This window comes from Archocentrus centrarchus, chromosome 16 (assembly GCF_007364275.1).
Source record: "Archocentrus centrarchus isolate MPI-CPG fArcCen1 chromosome 16, fArcCen1, whole genome shotgun sequence".
NCBI lineage: Eukaryota > Metazoa > Chordata > Actinopteri > Cichliformes > Cichlidae > Archocentrus > Archocentrus centrarchus.
This window is the reverse complement of record NC_044361.1, coordinates 878,902-896,545: the sequence shown is the minus strand read 5'-3', so window position 1 is coordinate 896,545 and position 17,644 is coordinate 878,902. Positions and strand designations below refer to the sequence as shown.

Sequence of the window (17,644 nt, the reverse complement as noted above, 5' to 3'; positions counted from 1 at the left end):
GGCAAAATCTGACAAAGTAGAAAATCACAGATGTGAATTTAATGAACAACATCTGTATTATTATCATCACAGAGAAGAACGGCCTTTTATTCCTGGAAACTTCGGCCTTGGACTCCACAAATGTGGAAGCAGCATTCAACAGTGTCTTAACAGGTAATTCTTCCTTTACGTGCTTCATATGTTTCTTTTGTTGATATGTTTAGTGTTTCTGTACATTTATTATGTGTACATTAGCTTTACTCTTACCTCTTTTTCCACCCCATGGTCAGTTCCTCTGTCTGACTTTTGTTCCAAAAACAGCAGGAAGTCAAATGCTTTTATTTATATGTTGCTTTTCACAGAGAAGTGCTTCACAGAAGACAAACTCAAACAAATGTGAAAGAGAAACAAGAAGGCCAAAAATAAAAATCTAAAGTTAAAACAACACAAAAATTATGCAGTAAAAAAGCTTAAAATGATTTAAATACAACTAAAAAGACAGTAAACAGGGCGGCACAGTGGAGTGGTGGTTAGTACTGCTGCCTCACAGCTACAAGGTCCTGGTTCGATTCCACCTTGGCCGAGGTCTCTCATGTTCTCCCCGTGTCTGCATGGTTTCCTCCTGGGGTTAGGTTCATTGGTCACCATAGGCGTGAATGGTTGTTTGTCTCTGTGTTGGCCAACAGGCTGGTGACCCCGCCTCTGGCCCTAGTCAGCTGGAATAGGCTCCAGCCCCCCCCCCCCCCCCCCACCCCACACACACCACACACAAAACCCTGAAAATACTAAGTGGAGGACAATGGATAGATGGAAAGACAGTAAATGAAAGACAGTTGGAACCAAGAATGAAATAAAAGTAGAACTGAGTTCTGCTGAGTAATCAGATACAGTCGTGTAATAAAGAAAGATTTCACATGCTTTCTACCTGCATAGCATTGGGGGGGGGGGCAGGTGCTGCTGATGGGCTTGCTGGTCTGGAGCATTCAGGTGTGTGTTAGCACATTTCCAGAATATTTAAGCTCCATTATTCCACAGTTAGAAAGGTTATCCATGGAAAATATTTAAGGCAAATGCCAATCATCCCAGGAGTGAAACTCCCAAAGAGCTGAGACTCTGCAGTCAGCATGTTAAATGTTAAAGTTCATAATTAGAAAAAGGCTGAACAAATATGGGCGGTTTGGGAAAAAAAAGAACAAACCAGACTGAAACACTGTGGCGGGACTTTAAGAGTCGTGCATAAACACCCACAAACCTCACTGAACTGAAGCAACACAACGAAGAAGGCTGAAAATGTCTCCACAACAATGTGAAAGATTCACAACATCATACAGAAAGTGACTGGTTAAAGAAAACTATTGAAACATTTAGTGTTTCACATGGCTGCACATGTGGAACGTGCGTGTGGAGTCATGTGTGTCTTTTTCACATGACTGTATGTATGGAGCTGCCTTTTATAAGAATCTGCAGAAACCAGAGCTGTGAGCCTTCAGCCACCATCAGTCGCCCCCAGTCCTCAGACAGATGCATGGCACAGACAGGAACTCAGACCTAAGAGTGCGAGCTGATTTTATTATGGTGGAAATGCATGGATCTAGTCCTAGCTTGGGCAGTGACACCCCATCAGTGGGAAAAAGTTACTGCTGTGGTGGCTTTTGAAGCACGGTATTACTGCTTGTGTAATTTGCTTTTCTTTCTGTGGCATCATGATGTAATTATGTATGTCGACTTCATGCCATTAGAAATTCACAAGAAGGCAAGCAGTAAGGGAGTGGTGCGAGGCACCGTGAGCGCGGTGTCCCTGAACAGCCCTAAACCAGAGAGCACAGAGGAGAGGCCCTGCTGCAGGAACATTTGATCCCACCATCCTTCAGGAGCCCGGGGGCCTCAGGGTGGGAAACCCCTCCTTCAGCTGCGGCCCTGAGCTGGAGTTTGATGGAGGCAACTTCAGGCAGCGATATAAGTGGTTCTGGCTTTAGTGTTGCAACTTTAAGTTGACTGATTTAAGAGCTGTATTGTCTGCATGGTGGTAAGATGCATTTGAAAATGTGAACGGCTGTAGCTGGAAACCACCAGCAGTCTTTTGAGAATCTTCTTCACTACTGAACAAAGGTCAAAGGTGAAAGTAAACTGTGCTACATGTCAGATTATTTATAATCCATCCAGGAAATTGGAGACATATCATGGCAGGTTTCAGTGTTTTTCCCTAAAGCAGCAGCGTGTGCTCCAGCTGATTATCTGTGAGGAGGCTGATTGCACTTCTGTTGAGAAATAAATGGAGACAAATTACCTACTGTGTGCTTTTTGTGTCTTATAACAAACTCTATCACTTCATGACCACAAAACACACCATATCTCAAAGCTCACATCACCTCACACTGCTTTCTTGAACATGACAGTGACCCCCACTGTACTCCAACAGCCTCCACAGTTAAGGATGTGGGGGAACAGGAGAGTTGTATCATGGATGTGCAGCTGATAAACCTGCAGCAGCTGTGTGATGCTATCATGTCACTGTGGGCGAACTTCTCTGAGGAATGCTTCCAGCGCCGTGATGAATCTACGCTGCCACAAAAGAAAAGGAGGTCCAAACTGATACAAGCAAGGTGTACCTAATAATGTGTCCAGTGAGTGTATAAGAGCATAAGATGGGCGTGGCCACCACCACACCGCCCACTGATCAGTGAAGTTCTGTTCTGAGGTTCTGAGCTGAGTATTTTGGCCGTCGCCATCTCGGTGTTGTGAACTGGACACAGCAAGAGGTCACACCTGAAACCTTTATTGTAATCCACAAATAATAAGACTTCAAGCTAGAGCCTGAGACCATAAACCTATGAGGAAAATGTTTAAAGTTGAAGTAGGAACTCAGGTGAGCCGCAGGATCATTTTCTCATAAGCTGCTATTGAAGGAGAGCTCAGAGGAGTTGCCTCCTGGTGGCCATTAGGTAGAATGCAGGCTTAAGGTACCTCTGACATGACTTCACTGTTTAGACGCTGAGGCTGCGTCCTTTTGTAACATCTGTGGTTTTACTAAGTGTCTGCAGCAATCAAGGACTTTATTGTGACTACCACAGTCAATCCGTCCATGTTTTCCAACTCAGCGTTCCCAGGGAGATGGAGCCTATCCCAGCTGTCACAGGGCAGTAGGCGGGGTACATCCTGGAAGAGTCATCCACAGGGTTAACAGACAGAGAGAGACACCATTCACACTCACATTCACACTTACGGCCAATTTAGCATCATCGCTGTAACTAACAAGCATGTCTTTGGACTGAGGGAGAAAGCCAGACCACCTGGAGAGAACCAGTACAGTCATGGGGAGAACCTCCACACAGAAAGGCCCCAGCCAGCCTGGATTTGAACCAGCGACCCTTACCTTTTATTCATCACAGTAAAAAAAGAATGATGGATGTAGCCACTGTGATGTCACTCATTAGCTGTGGACCTCTTCAGATCTGACGTTAGCATTTTGGCTGTTACCGTGCTGCTTTCTTGGAGCCACGTTTTGAAGAGGAGATGGAGAACTATGTTATAAAATAATGCTGAGAAGCTGGTTAAGCTGCATCCATAAGGGTCCAGCGCACATACACAGATACATGATTCCCTTAAAATGCTCCAACATGCACAAACAGCACAAACCTAGTAAAGAGGTCCAGCTCAGCGAGATGAGGCCGAGCAGACGGCTCGTGGCTGCAGCCTCCTTCATCGGTGCTCTTTGTCATCCAAACAGCAGAGACAGTTAAAAAATGCATAGAGTTGTTGTGAATGTGGAAACTATCCACAGACTTCCCTTCTGCACTCGTCTGTCTTCATTGCTTTTAAGCCTCATTCTAACTCAGGGGTCTGTGAGGACTGACCTGCTTATGAAGCCAGAGGAACCGCAGCTTCTGGCACACTGGCCTCAAAAACATTATTAAGGCTTATCATTTGCCAATGAAACAGTAGTTTTTAATCACAGTAGCACATACTATTAAAGTGACATCAGTCCTCATAGTGAGCTCAGCTCTATGGAAACTCTCTGAGCCAAAGTATTAAAACGGAAGAACTGAAGTCTGTTTCTGATTCAGGCTTCTCGTTCATCCACATGGAACGCTTCGCTGCACCGAGGGTCGTCACCTCACAGGAAATCAGGTCTGAAAATTTCAGAAACTTCAGCATTAATAGATATGAAGACACTAACACGTGGAAAAAGTTCTGGGGGAAAACCACAAATGAATTTCAGCCGTATGGCGGCACATCCGTCTAACAGAGTGGGTCAGGGCAACCTTTTCAAGCATATCTTCTTTCCTCTGGCTGGGCTCAGGTAATTAACTGAGCCAATCAGCGGTGGCCAGAACGATGATGCATGCAGAGAACAAGTGTGCAGACCTCTACCAAAGGCTGATGTGTTCCCAAATCAGCTGTTATATGTGAAGGTAGGGCCTGACAAACCATAACAACTCTTATCAAACACTCTGGGTATCAGCTGATCAGTTCATATCTGGTTTCATGGCTCTGACCACAATGTAAATTAAAAATAAAATAAGGCAGTGAAATCTTATCTGAACATATTGTTGATTAATACTCTGGAATTTCAGGAGAACCTCCCTAACTGCTGGTTCATGTACTTACACTGTGTATTATTAACCATTTGGCTCTGATGTGCATGTAGAAAATAAATGTTGTACATTTCTTTATGTTTCCAGAGTGTCTGCATCACTGAGCTTTATATGTGACAGTTACATGTCAGGGCCATTTCCAGGCTTATTTAAAGGGTGGGATCAATAAAAAGGCCCACAGGAAATCTGAACATTTGATCAGAAATAACACTGAACATGATTTCAGGCTCATGGGAAGCCCCATGACTTAATACCTATGGTATTACATGAAAAAAAAAATCTAATTCTACTAATCATAATTCTACTTAAAAGCTTCATAGTGCAGATTTTAGCATCAAAACTCAAGTACCTAAAGTAAAAGTACTCATGCAGAATCATATATCACTGGTTCAAAACCACTGATTTATTGATGTGTACATCACATCACATGTTGCAGCTGGAGATGGTTTTAATCACTTTATCTATAGCTAAGATAAGAGTAGATTTATATTTTAATAATAGGTAAATGGGCTGGGCCTGTCCATGCTCTCAACTGGTTAATCTCAGGAGTACAGATTAAATAAATAAACTGAAACTAATAAAAATTAAACTAAAACCAAGCAGAATAAAAACTAAACTGAAACATGCAAACTCACTCTGCAAACTGTGACATAGCTGTACTGTAACTGAAAGTTTTAATAACGCTTTAATAACTGTGTAATAACTGTGTAATAACTGTGGTCTTTCGTCAGTGAAATCCTAATAATCCACTGAATTTTGATTAATTGTGGTTTGGTAGGCATTTATCACTGCCAGAATCTTCTAATTTCCCATGTGCCCAGCTGACTGGTTCTGTGTCAGCCCTATTTAAAAAATGCCGCCCAGGTACCTGCTAGATGTGATCTCATTTGTCTTCCTGGAGAGCTCTTGGCTCTTATATCACACAGTGCTGTCTGCCAGCTGGGCAAAACCTGAGGCTGGATAATGTTGGGCTCTCCCTCTGATATCATAGTTACCTTACAGTATACAAGGACTTAGAGATGATGTAAATAAACCTGAACAGGATGTGCTTATATGTTATTACCATTTGAAATACCCATGAGGGGAAAGTCGCATTTTTCCATCTGAAACAGGGCAGATATCTTCGTGCTAACGTCTGAGGCTCGGTTTTACCTGTTGCGGCTCCGGGCTGCAGACGTCATCCCAGTTAACGACCGGCGACTAAATCGTGAGCGACAGCACGGCAGACCAATCAGATCAACGCCCGTGACAGGTGTCGTTCGACTATTGACCACTGGGAGCGAGCAAGGGGGCGGGACTTAGGAATCGACGTTACGTCGCAGCCTCGGTTATGGCAAGTGACAGAGAGTGAGGAAGAGGAGGCGAAACTTTCCGGCTCGGAGTTGTTGTATATAGTTAATGTGGCAGCGCCGCGTTAGCCTGGCACACAGTCAGCCTCGTCGTGTCTGAGCGAGCACCGTCTCCGAGGTCGCTGTCGAAGACAAACTGAATACGCCAGAAGTTTGTTCCGGGTAAACAGGAGCGGAGAAACTATGAGCAACAGAGAAGACGAGTATGACTATCTTTTCAAAGGTAAGCGGCCGTTAACCTGAAGCCAGTCGGCTACGTTTGCGCTTCACCTGCGAGCGAGTGTCATTTGATGCCGAGCTGCGCACCGAACCACGGAGACGTTTGTCCCACGTAGACACGACGACACCTGCGTCGACCTGTAACTTTGAGCGCTTTGAGTCGGAGCTGAAGTTCTGAAGGGGACGTGTAGACTGCCGCAGCCGGAGGCAGCTCACAGGACCCGGGGACGGCGCTAGGCAGCATCTCGCAGGCCCATGATGCAATCATCTGGGGATGCGGCGCTGGCCAACATAAGATGAGGCTCAAGTTTAAGGACTTCAGGCTTTAGGAGTCTGACTGTACAGGAAGTTTAAAGAAAGGCGCTTTCGCTAACAGTTACACCGCTAACTGATCATTACAAGTTCCTGATACGCTCCGGGATCTCTCAGGATACCCTGAAATTACACGTCTTTGCTTTGGATGGCTTAATTTGTTGTAATTTTTGCTCTGTCAGACGTCTGAAAGCCTAAGCACAGAGGACACAAACAACAGTTTCTACTTCAAATAATACAGTTTAGTGTTGATATGGGCAAAAAGGCCCCCCACCAAAGGAAGATCCCTGGAGTATTTCTACTTCACTTCCTGCAGTGTGTGCAGATAATATTTAAAATGTACGTCCCCTGAAATATAAATATGTGCTGCTCTGTAGATGTCTGAAGGGCTTAAGAACAGAGGGCTGGACAAACATACACTATCATATAATATATAACATATATGGCATTAAATGTTTACGAGCCTCGAGGAAGAGGAGGAAACATTTTTGTTGACATGTCTGTCACTTCCTGCATGTTTACATATGTTTACTATTCATGACAAAGAAATCAGCACTAATGCTCCTTCGCCGTGAGCCTTTTCCTTTGTGTGAAGGAGACATATTTATATGGTTAGTGCATCATAAAAAGAAAAATGTCATGTTTTAGGGAAGGGAAGGACTTTCCCACAGCGTTCAGTACCAAATGCACTGGATCTGAGGAAGAGGGCGTGATCGTGTTGGTGTGGCTCCCCGGTCAAAGCGGCTGTTCAGAGTTATGCCTTATCATCACTAATGGTGAATGAAGCACGCAGGATTTTTTAAATATAGAAGACTAAGCAGACACGTGTTGTCAAACTGGAAATACCTGCAGGAATGGGCCTCAGAGTCGCTCTTCATCAGTGGACAGGCAAGATTTGCTGGCTGACTCACTGACTCACCCTCCTCAGGTGCAGTGGCCGTGGTTTTAATCAGAGTAATGAGCAGCAGTGCGAGGACACCGATAAGTTTGTGAAAGCAGGAAAGGCGGCTGCTCCTTCTGCACCTTGCTGTGGGACAGCGTGAGTCGAGCTGGGCGAGCTCTCAGTGAGTCACACGAGCATTTTCATACTGACAGAGCTCACACAGGAAGTCATCCTGCTCTCCCGCGGCACCTCTTTCCTTGACACGTGTGAGTCTGTCTTTGTGCCACTTCACCTCTGTTTCTCAGTAACAGCACATTTCATATTTATCTCGACACTTTTCTAATCTCGGCCGTCAGATTAAAAGAGCATTTATTCTGCTCACATAGAGGGCACCTCTTCCAGCTTTCTGCGGTAAACACTGGCACCTGAGTAGAAATGAAGGAATTGACCATTTAATGTGTCTTTTTGGGGTGTGTGATGATGTCTGTAAGCAGGACTGGTCTGCATATATTTAGGTCAGTCAGTCACTGAACATGAAACTCTTTGATTTCCTTTATTTGTGGGCATTTAAAAGCAATAAATGAGCCCTCCTTTAAAAACGTGTTAAATATTTTATTACGGTTCTTTGGGGGAAGACGGAACAAGAAAAATCCTGGTAGTTACTTTTTATTCTATATCATTACATCAATTAATGTCCCTGAACAGACAGACTCTGTTCTCAGTATCATTTAGCTCCATTCTTCACTCCCACAGTCAGGCCAGCCGGCATCACTGGCTGCAGGATTGTACACTATAATAGAGGGCTGTCATATCTTTTTTTCTGAAGCATTCAAGCTCAACAATAGGTGAGTGAATGGGTGTGTAATGCAGCAACGGCATTACCTGTCTGATGGCAGAGCGAGGCCCAGAAAGGTTGCATAATGATTTCTAGTACTCCGCCCAAGATCTTTTGTGCAAGACAAAATGGAGAACTCGGAGTAACATTGTCACCTTTTTTGATGCCCTGGAGAACCACCCTGTTCTCCCCGTGTACATCCCACATTTTCATTATTCCCAAATGTCTGACTAAGCTGGGAAACCGTGGACCGGGTTCTGCTTCGGTCTGTCTCGTGTTAGTAACACTCGAACACAGGGTTTCATTTTCAAACGAGCAGCATTGCTGAAATATAAGAGCAGATGCTTTGGTTGATTAGTTCATGCAGTTTCAACTTTCCAAACAAGTTCCTGTTACCTAAGAGCGGGGCGGCAGGTTCCTGTCCACAGACTGACTCACCTGACAAATGTGGAAGTGACAAACATGCTTCCTGATAATGTCTGTTCCACATTTTTAGGAGAACGTCCAGCCTCTATTTTTAATCTGATTCAAAGCCTGTTTAACGGCAGGCTTACCTAAAATGCTTTGCTTTACTCTGTGTCACATACCTGCTGTTGAGGTCAGCGGATCCCTGTGAGAGACGGGCTCAGGCTTCAGGCTGCCCTAAACACTCCGTTTTTTTACACTCTTGGCTCTGCATGATGTCATAGAGAGGGTGTCCCTAATGTGTGTTCACACCAAACACGAAGCCTTGTGTTATTCACACAAGTACAGTCACTGGAGATTTGGAGATGCACAAATATTCCCCCATAACAGCCCACAGGAGGAGGAGCTGGAGTGAAGTCACAGTTTCCCAGCTCCCCTCGTTTTAATATCGTTTTTATGTGAGGAGACTCTGAATCCTGCACGACTGGCGACCGTAGGCTTGTCCTGTATTTCTGATGGAGTCCTCAGTCTCAGCTCAGTGGTTTTCATTGTTGAAATATTTTTAATTTTTGCTCGTCTCTGTTGGCATCACATAAAATGTTTGGTGTAAACACGTCATTGAGAAGTGCTGTGTGAGGTGGCTGGCACTCGGATGGTTTTGCATGTTTTCGGTTCCTAATTTTCTGCTGTGAGAAGCTAAAATTAAGAGGTAGAAAGAGCAGTTTTCACACATGCAGTGCACCACGTCAGATCTGACATCTGTAACCTGCCGGCCCGTCGTAAGTGGCTCCTTTCTTTGCATCGGTGCGCGGAGGTGGCTGTTGTGATTTGGTGCTGTATAAATAAAACTGAACTCATTGTGAGTCGTAATTGTCGTCTTAAATTCTGTTATTATTTACTAATTTCATCTGTTATTGATGTATCGGGCACCAGAACGTCCTCCCCACCTTTACTTTGCAGTAGTAAAGGTTTGCAGGACAGCGTAGTAATACAGTGGTTATTACACAGGTCTGTTCCTCTGCCCCTCAGTCACAGACGGCTGTGCCGGCCTCATATTTGACGAGTACACGTCGGCGGTTTCACCTGGATCGCTGTGCCTGTGTTTTTCTGAGGCGAGCAGGTGGTTCTGGTATTTCGTATCCTCGGTGGGAGTCCCCTGAGTTTCTGCTCTGCTTTGGCTGGGAGCCACACGTGCATCATTGTTGAGGCAGGCCGTCTAACAGAAATGAGGATCAGATGTAATTAAGGAATAAAAAAATCTACCCATCTTTGTCTTTGTGGCATAATGGACTGTTGAACCCGTGGTCTGCAGAGGATTTGCTCTCCCAGCTGCAGCCATAAAGTGGGCTGTGGTGCTGAAACACACCCGCCTGATATCCAGTGACACAGGAGTTCATTCTCTTTATGAATTTTTCTCTGTAGCACGAAGATAAGCTCAATCAATCAGACTGAACGTTACATTGTGTGACCCTGCTTTGTTCTTCATTTCCCTGCAGTGGTGCTTATTGGAGATTCGGGCGTAGGGAAGAGCAACCTGCTGTCCCGCTTCACCCGGAATGAGTTCAACCTGGAGAGCAAGAGCACCATCGGTGTGGAGTTCGCCACACGGAGCATCCAGGTAGAGGGCAAGACCATCAAGGCGCAGATTTGGGACACAGCTGGACAGGAGCGATACCGAGCTATCACTTCAGCGTGAGTTGATGAGTGAAGCCTCTGGAAGCACCGTTACACTGCTGTGTTTCTACACACAGGAGCAGAGATGTGCATCCTCGGATCCAGACAGTAATGGGCCACACAGCTCCACGTGCAGCTGTTATAAGAAGCATATATGTGGACAGGAAAGAAAAAGGGCCTTCTTTATTTTTTTTTTCCTTGTATTTAACCTTTATTTAAGCAGGCAGATGTGCAGGTGTCCCGCCCTGGGCAGCAGTGGTTACTATAGGATTTATTTAGGATCATTAATTTATTATTCCAATAAACGGCTGCACAAAATGTTCTAACTGCAGGTTGATTTATCATATTGGTTCACACTCATTTCCCATACAGAGGCAACAATCTTATTATTTCTGCTGGGAATTATGAAATCATGAGTGTCTCCATCTTAAGATGATGTGCCAGGAAAACTAAATAGGCACCATAAACAAAGCAGCTCCTCTCAGAGAAACTCGTCCAATTTAAAATGGAGCTGAATCTGAGCCAGAGACTTCAGCAGATTTTGTTAAGTGTCTGATGAGGTGACAGAGGGACACGCTGGTGGAGCGTGGAGCAGAAGAAACCTCACTGAATATCCACCGCACTCCTCCAGGAGCATCTCAGGTTCATGTTTGCTCCACGTGCTGCACACCGTCCTGTCTCAGTGCTCTGACTGCATGTTCAGGGACATGGAGGCTATTCTGGGCAGGTATGAATACAGGTGTGCCTTTTAATGTTTTCGACTTAATCCTGGGTGTGACTTGGACACACAGAGTTTAAACTAAAAATACACACATGAGTGCACACAGCACAATACACACAATAAGTGTGAAATACACAGAAACTGAAATTATAAACTTGAAAGATCAGTTAGTGATGGACACAGTCGCCTCAAACAGGCTCAGCACGGCTCCAGATCATTTAAAATGACCTGCATCTTAGTTCCATAAGATTGTGCAGCTTTAGGGACAGATAGAAGGAACCACAACAACTTCCCATCCTGTTTTTGATGGATGTAGGTCAGGAAGTGAGCTGGGAACAGACTGAGAATAGCCTGTAAATAAGGAGCTGTGTTTGAGCCTGTGCAGGGACAAAGCAGAGCAGCAGTGTGCAGTCGCGGGGAAGCGTCATAAGGTTTGTGAATTTCAGCGCTCCATATTTGAAGATACATGCGTATAAATAACATCCCCACAGACATAAGGGGTGCTTCCTGGTTCTATAATATAATTTCAGCTTTGTCAGAACCGTCACTTACAGCCTCATCATACTGGGCTGCATTAGGTGATCAGGACCTGCCTCCGTCCAGGAATTCTGGTCAGTCAGCACATTATTAGAAGTGATTAAACTCCAGAATGTCCCTTTTCTGCTGTGGGACAGGAAGCCTTTGCTCATACTGCTCTCTGTATACCAGCGTGAACTGTGTGGAGACCTCTCAGGCTGTGAGGAAGCGAGCACAGCCCGTCAGTGTTGGTTTGTGTGCAGTCGCTGCCGCTCGAGTCCGAGCCGGCTGAGTGGATGTGACACACACAGTGAAGCCTAAAAACTGCAGGCTGTTACGAGAACAAGTCGTGTCCTCGGTTTCTGACGTGTTTGTCTGATCTCGTGATGTCCAGGTACTACCGCGGAGCTGTTGGAGCGCTGCTGGTTTATGACATTGCCAAACACCTGACGTACGAAAATGCGGAGCGCTGGCTGAAGGAGCTGCAGGACCACGCAGACAGCAACATAGTCATCATGCTAGTGGGTAACAAGAGCGATCTTCGCCACCTAAGAGCCGTGCCCACAGACGAGGCCAAGGCTTTTGCAGGTACAGAATTGTGACTGATGTTTGTAACATTTGATACTTTGTGACAAATCAAACATGGATTAATAGAACCAGCTGCCTCTGCAGTGAGTATCCCATCCATGCTGACGGTGGTCTTTGGTTCTGCATAGCAGCACGTGAACCGGTTCTCAGTGGCCCCTCCTGTTTGCAGAACATAGACTACAGCCCCCCAGCTGCAGTCAGCAACAGTGAAGGAATCTATTTAACCGTGGGAACGGATCCTAGAGTTTAGATGAAGTGGCCCCAGTTTGACAGTTTGGCTGCTGCTCTGTGAGTTTTTAGAACCAGAAGTGACCATTTTGGAAAATAAGCTGGAGTCATTTTTAAAATTATTGCCAGAACTGAAGCCCAAACTTCTGAGTCTGGACCACACAGCAGGACAGTGATTTGTCAGATAAGAGAGGCCCAAAGGGTCCAAACGCAGCAGAGGTGCTCAGTGTGCAGAGACTGCAGTTAGCACAGGTGAGGGCTGGCAGGTATGGATCAGCTCCGGCTGCATGAGTCAAACTCCAGGATCCAGATTTTTCTGAAGGGTTTTGTTGTAATCATGTTTCTTCGTGCTGTAAACTTTTAACAATCTGTGGGGGATTCGAGGCTCTGCACTGTTGGCCCTTCACTGGCTTCATGTTTCAGCCACACAGGCTGAAGGAGATCAGGACGGTCGCCTGTGTGAGCGGTTTGGCCACTAGTGATGATGATGATGATGATGATGATGTATGTTAACAAATGCTAAAATAAGTGTTCAGTACATCTTGGATGGGCATTAATAAACATCAGGCTGCACAGGTGAAGTGTTTGTGTGGGACATGTTACACCTCGTGTTCACCTTGCACATACAGCAGGTATTGTATTGATCTGTGAGGTTCCAGGACTCAGGCCTCATTAGATTATTATCAGGTTAAAGCTGTGATAATGAAGTGATCCCCAGCTGCTTTAATTAGTTCCTTAAGCACTCTTCCACGTGTCATATGTGTGCTGACAGGTAATTAATGCTTTTCATCTGTTGCAGGTTTCAGTTGTGTTTGCACTGTTTTTAAACCCCTCTGCCTTCCAGTGCACACATACGTTCCCACCCACGTGTGCACTGCGATACTGTAAATTACTGTACGTAGATGTGTTTAAGTACTTAAGAGCAGCCAAAAGTTTGAGTTTGAATGATTTCATCACTGATGAATTTAAAGGGTTTGTCTCAGAGCTTTTCAGTGGACTTGAACCTTTTTTATTGTTTCTCAGTGCCTGAGCTTTCCGTTCAGTCCTGACCTGAAGGCATCGACTCGCTGATCTCATCGACTGATCTCAGTGCAGCTGAACGACTCAGAAAGACTGAAGTCAGTCAGACACACAGTTCCTGTCTGTGTTAGCGTAAAGGCGCTGCTGCTGCTGCTGTCAGATGAAACATGTTCATCGGTTCATTTGATTTCTACACCTCGTTTACATGAAGACCATGTGGTTCACACGCGTGTGCAGAGTGTGGTAATACGAAGACCGCACACAGACTAGCTCTCCTCATTTGTCCCAGTCACTCTAAATTAGGATTTTTTATTATCATTTGCAGGAGTGCAGTTGATTTCACCAATAACCCACTTTGAGGTGATTTATTGGTTTCACTTTTCATAATGTAAACTCAGATTTTATAATCTGTTATTATAATCTGTTAGCCTCTGTTCCAAACAAAGAAAGTTTGGAAGGACTGCAGGTGCAGCCTTTTCTGCCACAATGAGCAGCTTCATAGGTGAGCTGGATCACACCATACAGGCAAACACCACGCCTCACTGAATAACTGCAGTAATCAGTTATCAACATGGCAAACAAACATCAGTGAACTGATGAATCTGTCCAACCTGCGATGTGATCAGTCAGACAGGAAACGGCTGAAAGAGCTCAAACTGCAGTCAGTCTGAGCTCAGTGTAGCTGCAGTTAAAATGGTACTGGCCTTTAACACTAATGTCCCTGTGTGTGTGTGTGTGTGTGGTGTGTGTGTGTGTGTGTGTGTGTGTGTGTGTGTGTGTGTGTGTGTGTGTGTGTGTGTGGTGTGTGTGTTGTCCAGAGAAGCACGGTTTGTCCTTCCTGGAAACGTCGGCTCTGGACTCCTCTAACGTGGAGCTGGCGTTCCAGACGATTCTCACAGGTGAGCGGCAACCCCCCCCCCCCCCTTCCCATGTGAAAAAGTGTTTTGGTACTTAAGACAAGCTCTGTTTAATACTTTTTATGCCTGTATGTTCATTTTCTCATCTTTGGGTTTATGTAACAGTGCCTTACCTTTGCCACTAGATGGCAGCAAAGTCCATCTAATCCTCTGCATCCGTGGCCTCGTGCAGTCTGCAGAAACAGCACCTTGATCTGTTTTAAGGTCAAAAACAGGAGTAATTGCCACACTAGTCGGTCTGAGAGACGGCACAAATCCGCTTTTCCCCGCGTCACAGGATGAAATCACTTATTCAAGAATGAAAATGTGATGTGGGTTCACAAATGTTTCCCTAAGTAAATGTCTATGAGCGCTTTCCTAGGAGGCATATGGCCACACTAACAAGTGCAAGATTGGATAACATGGAGACAAACAGCAATTGTTGTGACTCAGTCAACCCCTGGAGTGCCTAAAGGGACAATCCAACAGTGAGTGGCGCTTCCACTTGAATTGCCCCGAGGGCCATCAGCCTGCAAGGATGTGCCTCTTATTGTGATCTGCTTCGTGCTGAATTTGAAGACGCCTCTGCTCAAAGCCTTTCTGCCCACACCACTGCTTAATTCACACTAACTTCAACCAACCAGCCCCATTGAGTTAGCATGCTAATTAGTTCATTAAGAGAGAAGAGTGAGCAGTGCATCAGCAGGCCAGTAAGAACTGAACTTCAGACCCACTGGAGCAGAGAAGACGTCTCTCAAGTAGCAGAAGACGGTTCAGGGGTCATCAGGGGTCATCCTGGTGGGTCATTATCTGTGTAGGGTTTGTAGTAATGAGTCATGGTTTCACCACTTGACACGGAGTCTTGTTTTCTTTAAATGTTCTTGCTTCATAGGCAGTTTTTATTTCGGTGCACATGTGGCTGCAGTTTAGAGTTAAAGAGGCTCTCTGCAGCAGGAAGCCAGAGGTGTGTGCACACGTCCTGACCGCTGCAGTGACAGCGAAGCCAAAGTTTAGCTCAAGTCGTCTCAGACCGTTTAAAATAGCTCAGCTTGGTTGTGTTTAACAACCATCATCATAAAGTTAACAAATGTCACTGAACTTTTAAAAGCAGTGACTTTGTGTGCAGGTTAAATTCATTCAAATGGAAAAACAGGTCCAGACTTGCACGGGCTCGTCCCTAACAGCCCTCTGCCCCCGTGTGCCGAGCAGAGGAGTGACGGAGAGCCGACGGCCAAACAACACCTCAGATGCACACGGACCTCTGCAGTCAGGACACAAAGAAAGCTGCAGCCATTAATGAGCCGTCATAGCTTCACCTACAGAAACCAAACTGAAAGAGCACGTTTACCTTTTCAAGCTCTGAGGGAGGGGCAACGCACACTGCTGTAAAGGAAGTGCTCGAGCCCAGGTGAGACCATACAAAGACGAGGTTCACCCGTCCTTAACGGGGCTGACACACTGAGACAGGAAAGCGTTCACACTCACACCTACGGCCACTTAGCTGGAGACACCCGCACAGGCACAAGGAGGACATGCAGACAGCACAGAGAGGCTCCAGCTGGGATTCAGACTTGGGACCAGGAAGGTGAGGCGACGGGGCTAACCGCTGAGCCACCCGAGCCTTTAAAGGAGGAACGAATTATGCCATAAAGATTTGACACTTTCCCAAAAACAAAACAGGTAATAGTAGTGAAAATAAACTCTATTAGCAGAAGCTGTTGCGTTGAAGTGTGGTAGCAGCAGATGGATGAAGAACACTGATGCTCGGTGTGTGTTGGAACTATGAAACTTGGGTGTATGTGCTGCTTCCCAGCGTGAGCGTGCAGGATCATTGAAGCAGAGCACAGTTCTCACAGTTCTAATATAAATGTATTGCATCTTGCAGCCTAAATGGAGACTTGATTGTGCCACATGACATAACGATGCCAGTTAGGATGGAAAGAATCCGTGGCGGCTGCCAGGAGTCTGGATAGAACAGTTGTTGTTCAGTTTTGCCATGCTGCTTGTCCTTATCACAATATGTCCCACTGTTGGCTGGATTTAGAGGCATCTACACATAACTTACTCCCTTTCACCCTCTGTCTCGCTCTCTCCATCACAGCCATCTACAACATCGTGTCACAGAGGCAGATGTCAGGACGGAGCGACTCAGACTTCTCACCAGCCTCCAATGTAGTGCCCATCACCGTCGAGCCCACCCAAAAACTCATCCAACAAGGGCGCTTGCTGCCAGTCTAACTGAGACGTTCCCGCTGACCTCCTCCTCCTTCACCTCCAGGCAAACGGGGGAAATAGCCAGATAGACAGATGGACAGGGAAAATGGAGGCAGGTAGAGAGAGTCTCACGAGGACACGTGGGTCTGATTTGTCTGTTTAGAAAACTTGATACAGTGTGAAGAGGAGGGACCGGTGAAGGAGGTTTAAAGAAGCAGCAGCAGGAGGGTTTGTGTCAGTGGAGAGAGGACAGGTGACTTGCACTGTTGGTCAGAGGCACATGATCAGAATTGATTCCCAATCTAAGAAATGTTTTATTAAGGTGTCCTCCCTTTGAACGCTCTATTTTACAAGCTAGTAAATGGTTCCTTTCAGTTTCCCTCTGGCGGGATATTGAGCTGTAAAAATCCACTTCCAAGAGACTGAATTGCAACCCCCCCCCCCATCAGCACTGTCCTTCCCATTTTCCCCAAATGTAGATTCTTTAGAGAACAACGTCCCCTTCCAATATTTATTGAACACTAGATTGATGTGTTGTTTGGCCAAAGGGTTTAGCGGTTTGTAGTTTCCACTCTGATTCTGAGCGCGCTCCTTCTCTTCTTTGTTTTTGGTTTTTTTGTGTTGTCGTGTGTTTTTTTTATGCTTCTGCCTACAATCATATCTGTGTGTGTTTAAGGGTAATGTTCCCTCGCTGATGTAGGGGCGAGGGGCTCAGGCCATTTTTCCTAAATGCACATGCTGGAATTTGATTGGTTCGAGTTGTGTTCCACGGGGCCTCTCGGAGCAATAACATCCCTTCCCAGCACTGACATGCAATTTCTTTTTTGATTGCTTTTGATCTTTGTTTGGAAGGCTTTCCTGCTCTGTGCACACTTTGTACTCCACCGATGAGTCATGCTCCTGCAAGCTTTGCTAAGCATTCACTCTAAATGAGATGGGATAGCTGCATTGCTAGTGGATGGGTTACTTCCTAACATGGCACTGGCTCTGCCAGGACCGTTCCACCCCCGTCCTGAACCCGTAGCAGCAGAGAGACGGATGCACGGACGGCCCTGTGCTGCTGCTGCCGCCTGCTAGCTGGGATACATGGCTGGATAATATTTCAGGGGATGAGGTAGTGAGGGCACTCAGCCCTGCCCTGCTCCTGTGGTCTCTGATGTACCCGAGATGGCTTGTTTTACTGTAAATGAAATCCTCCACTGCCTGCTCA

General features: G+C 45.8%; 1 protein-coding gene and 1 pseudogene across 1 annotated transcript in view; one reads left to right on the top strand and one right to left on the bottom strand.

Annotated features, from left to right (window-relative positions):
• The window catches only part of LOC115793883 (platelet endothelial aggregation receptor 1-like), a 151,321-nt gene that overhangs the window by 22,926 nt on the left and 110,751 nt on the right, over positions 1 to 17,644 (bottom strand). The window lies entirely within an intron of this gene.
• Positions 5,878 to 16,659, top strand: LOC115793847 (ras-related protein Rab-11A-like; annotated as a pseudogene).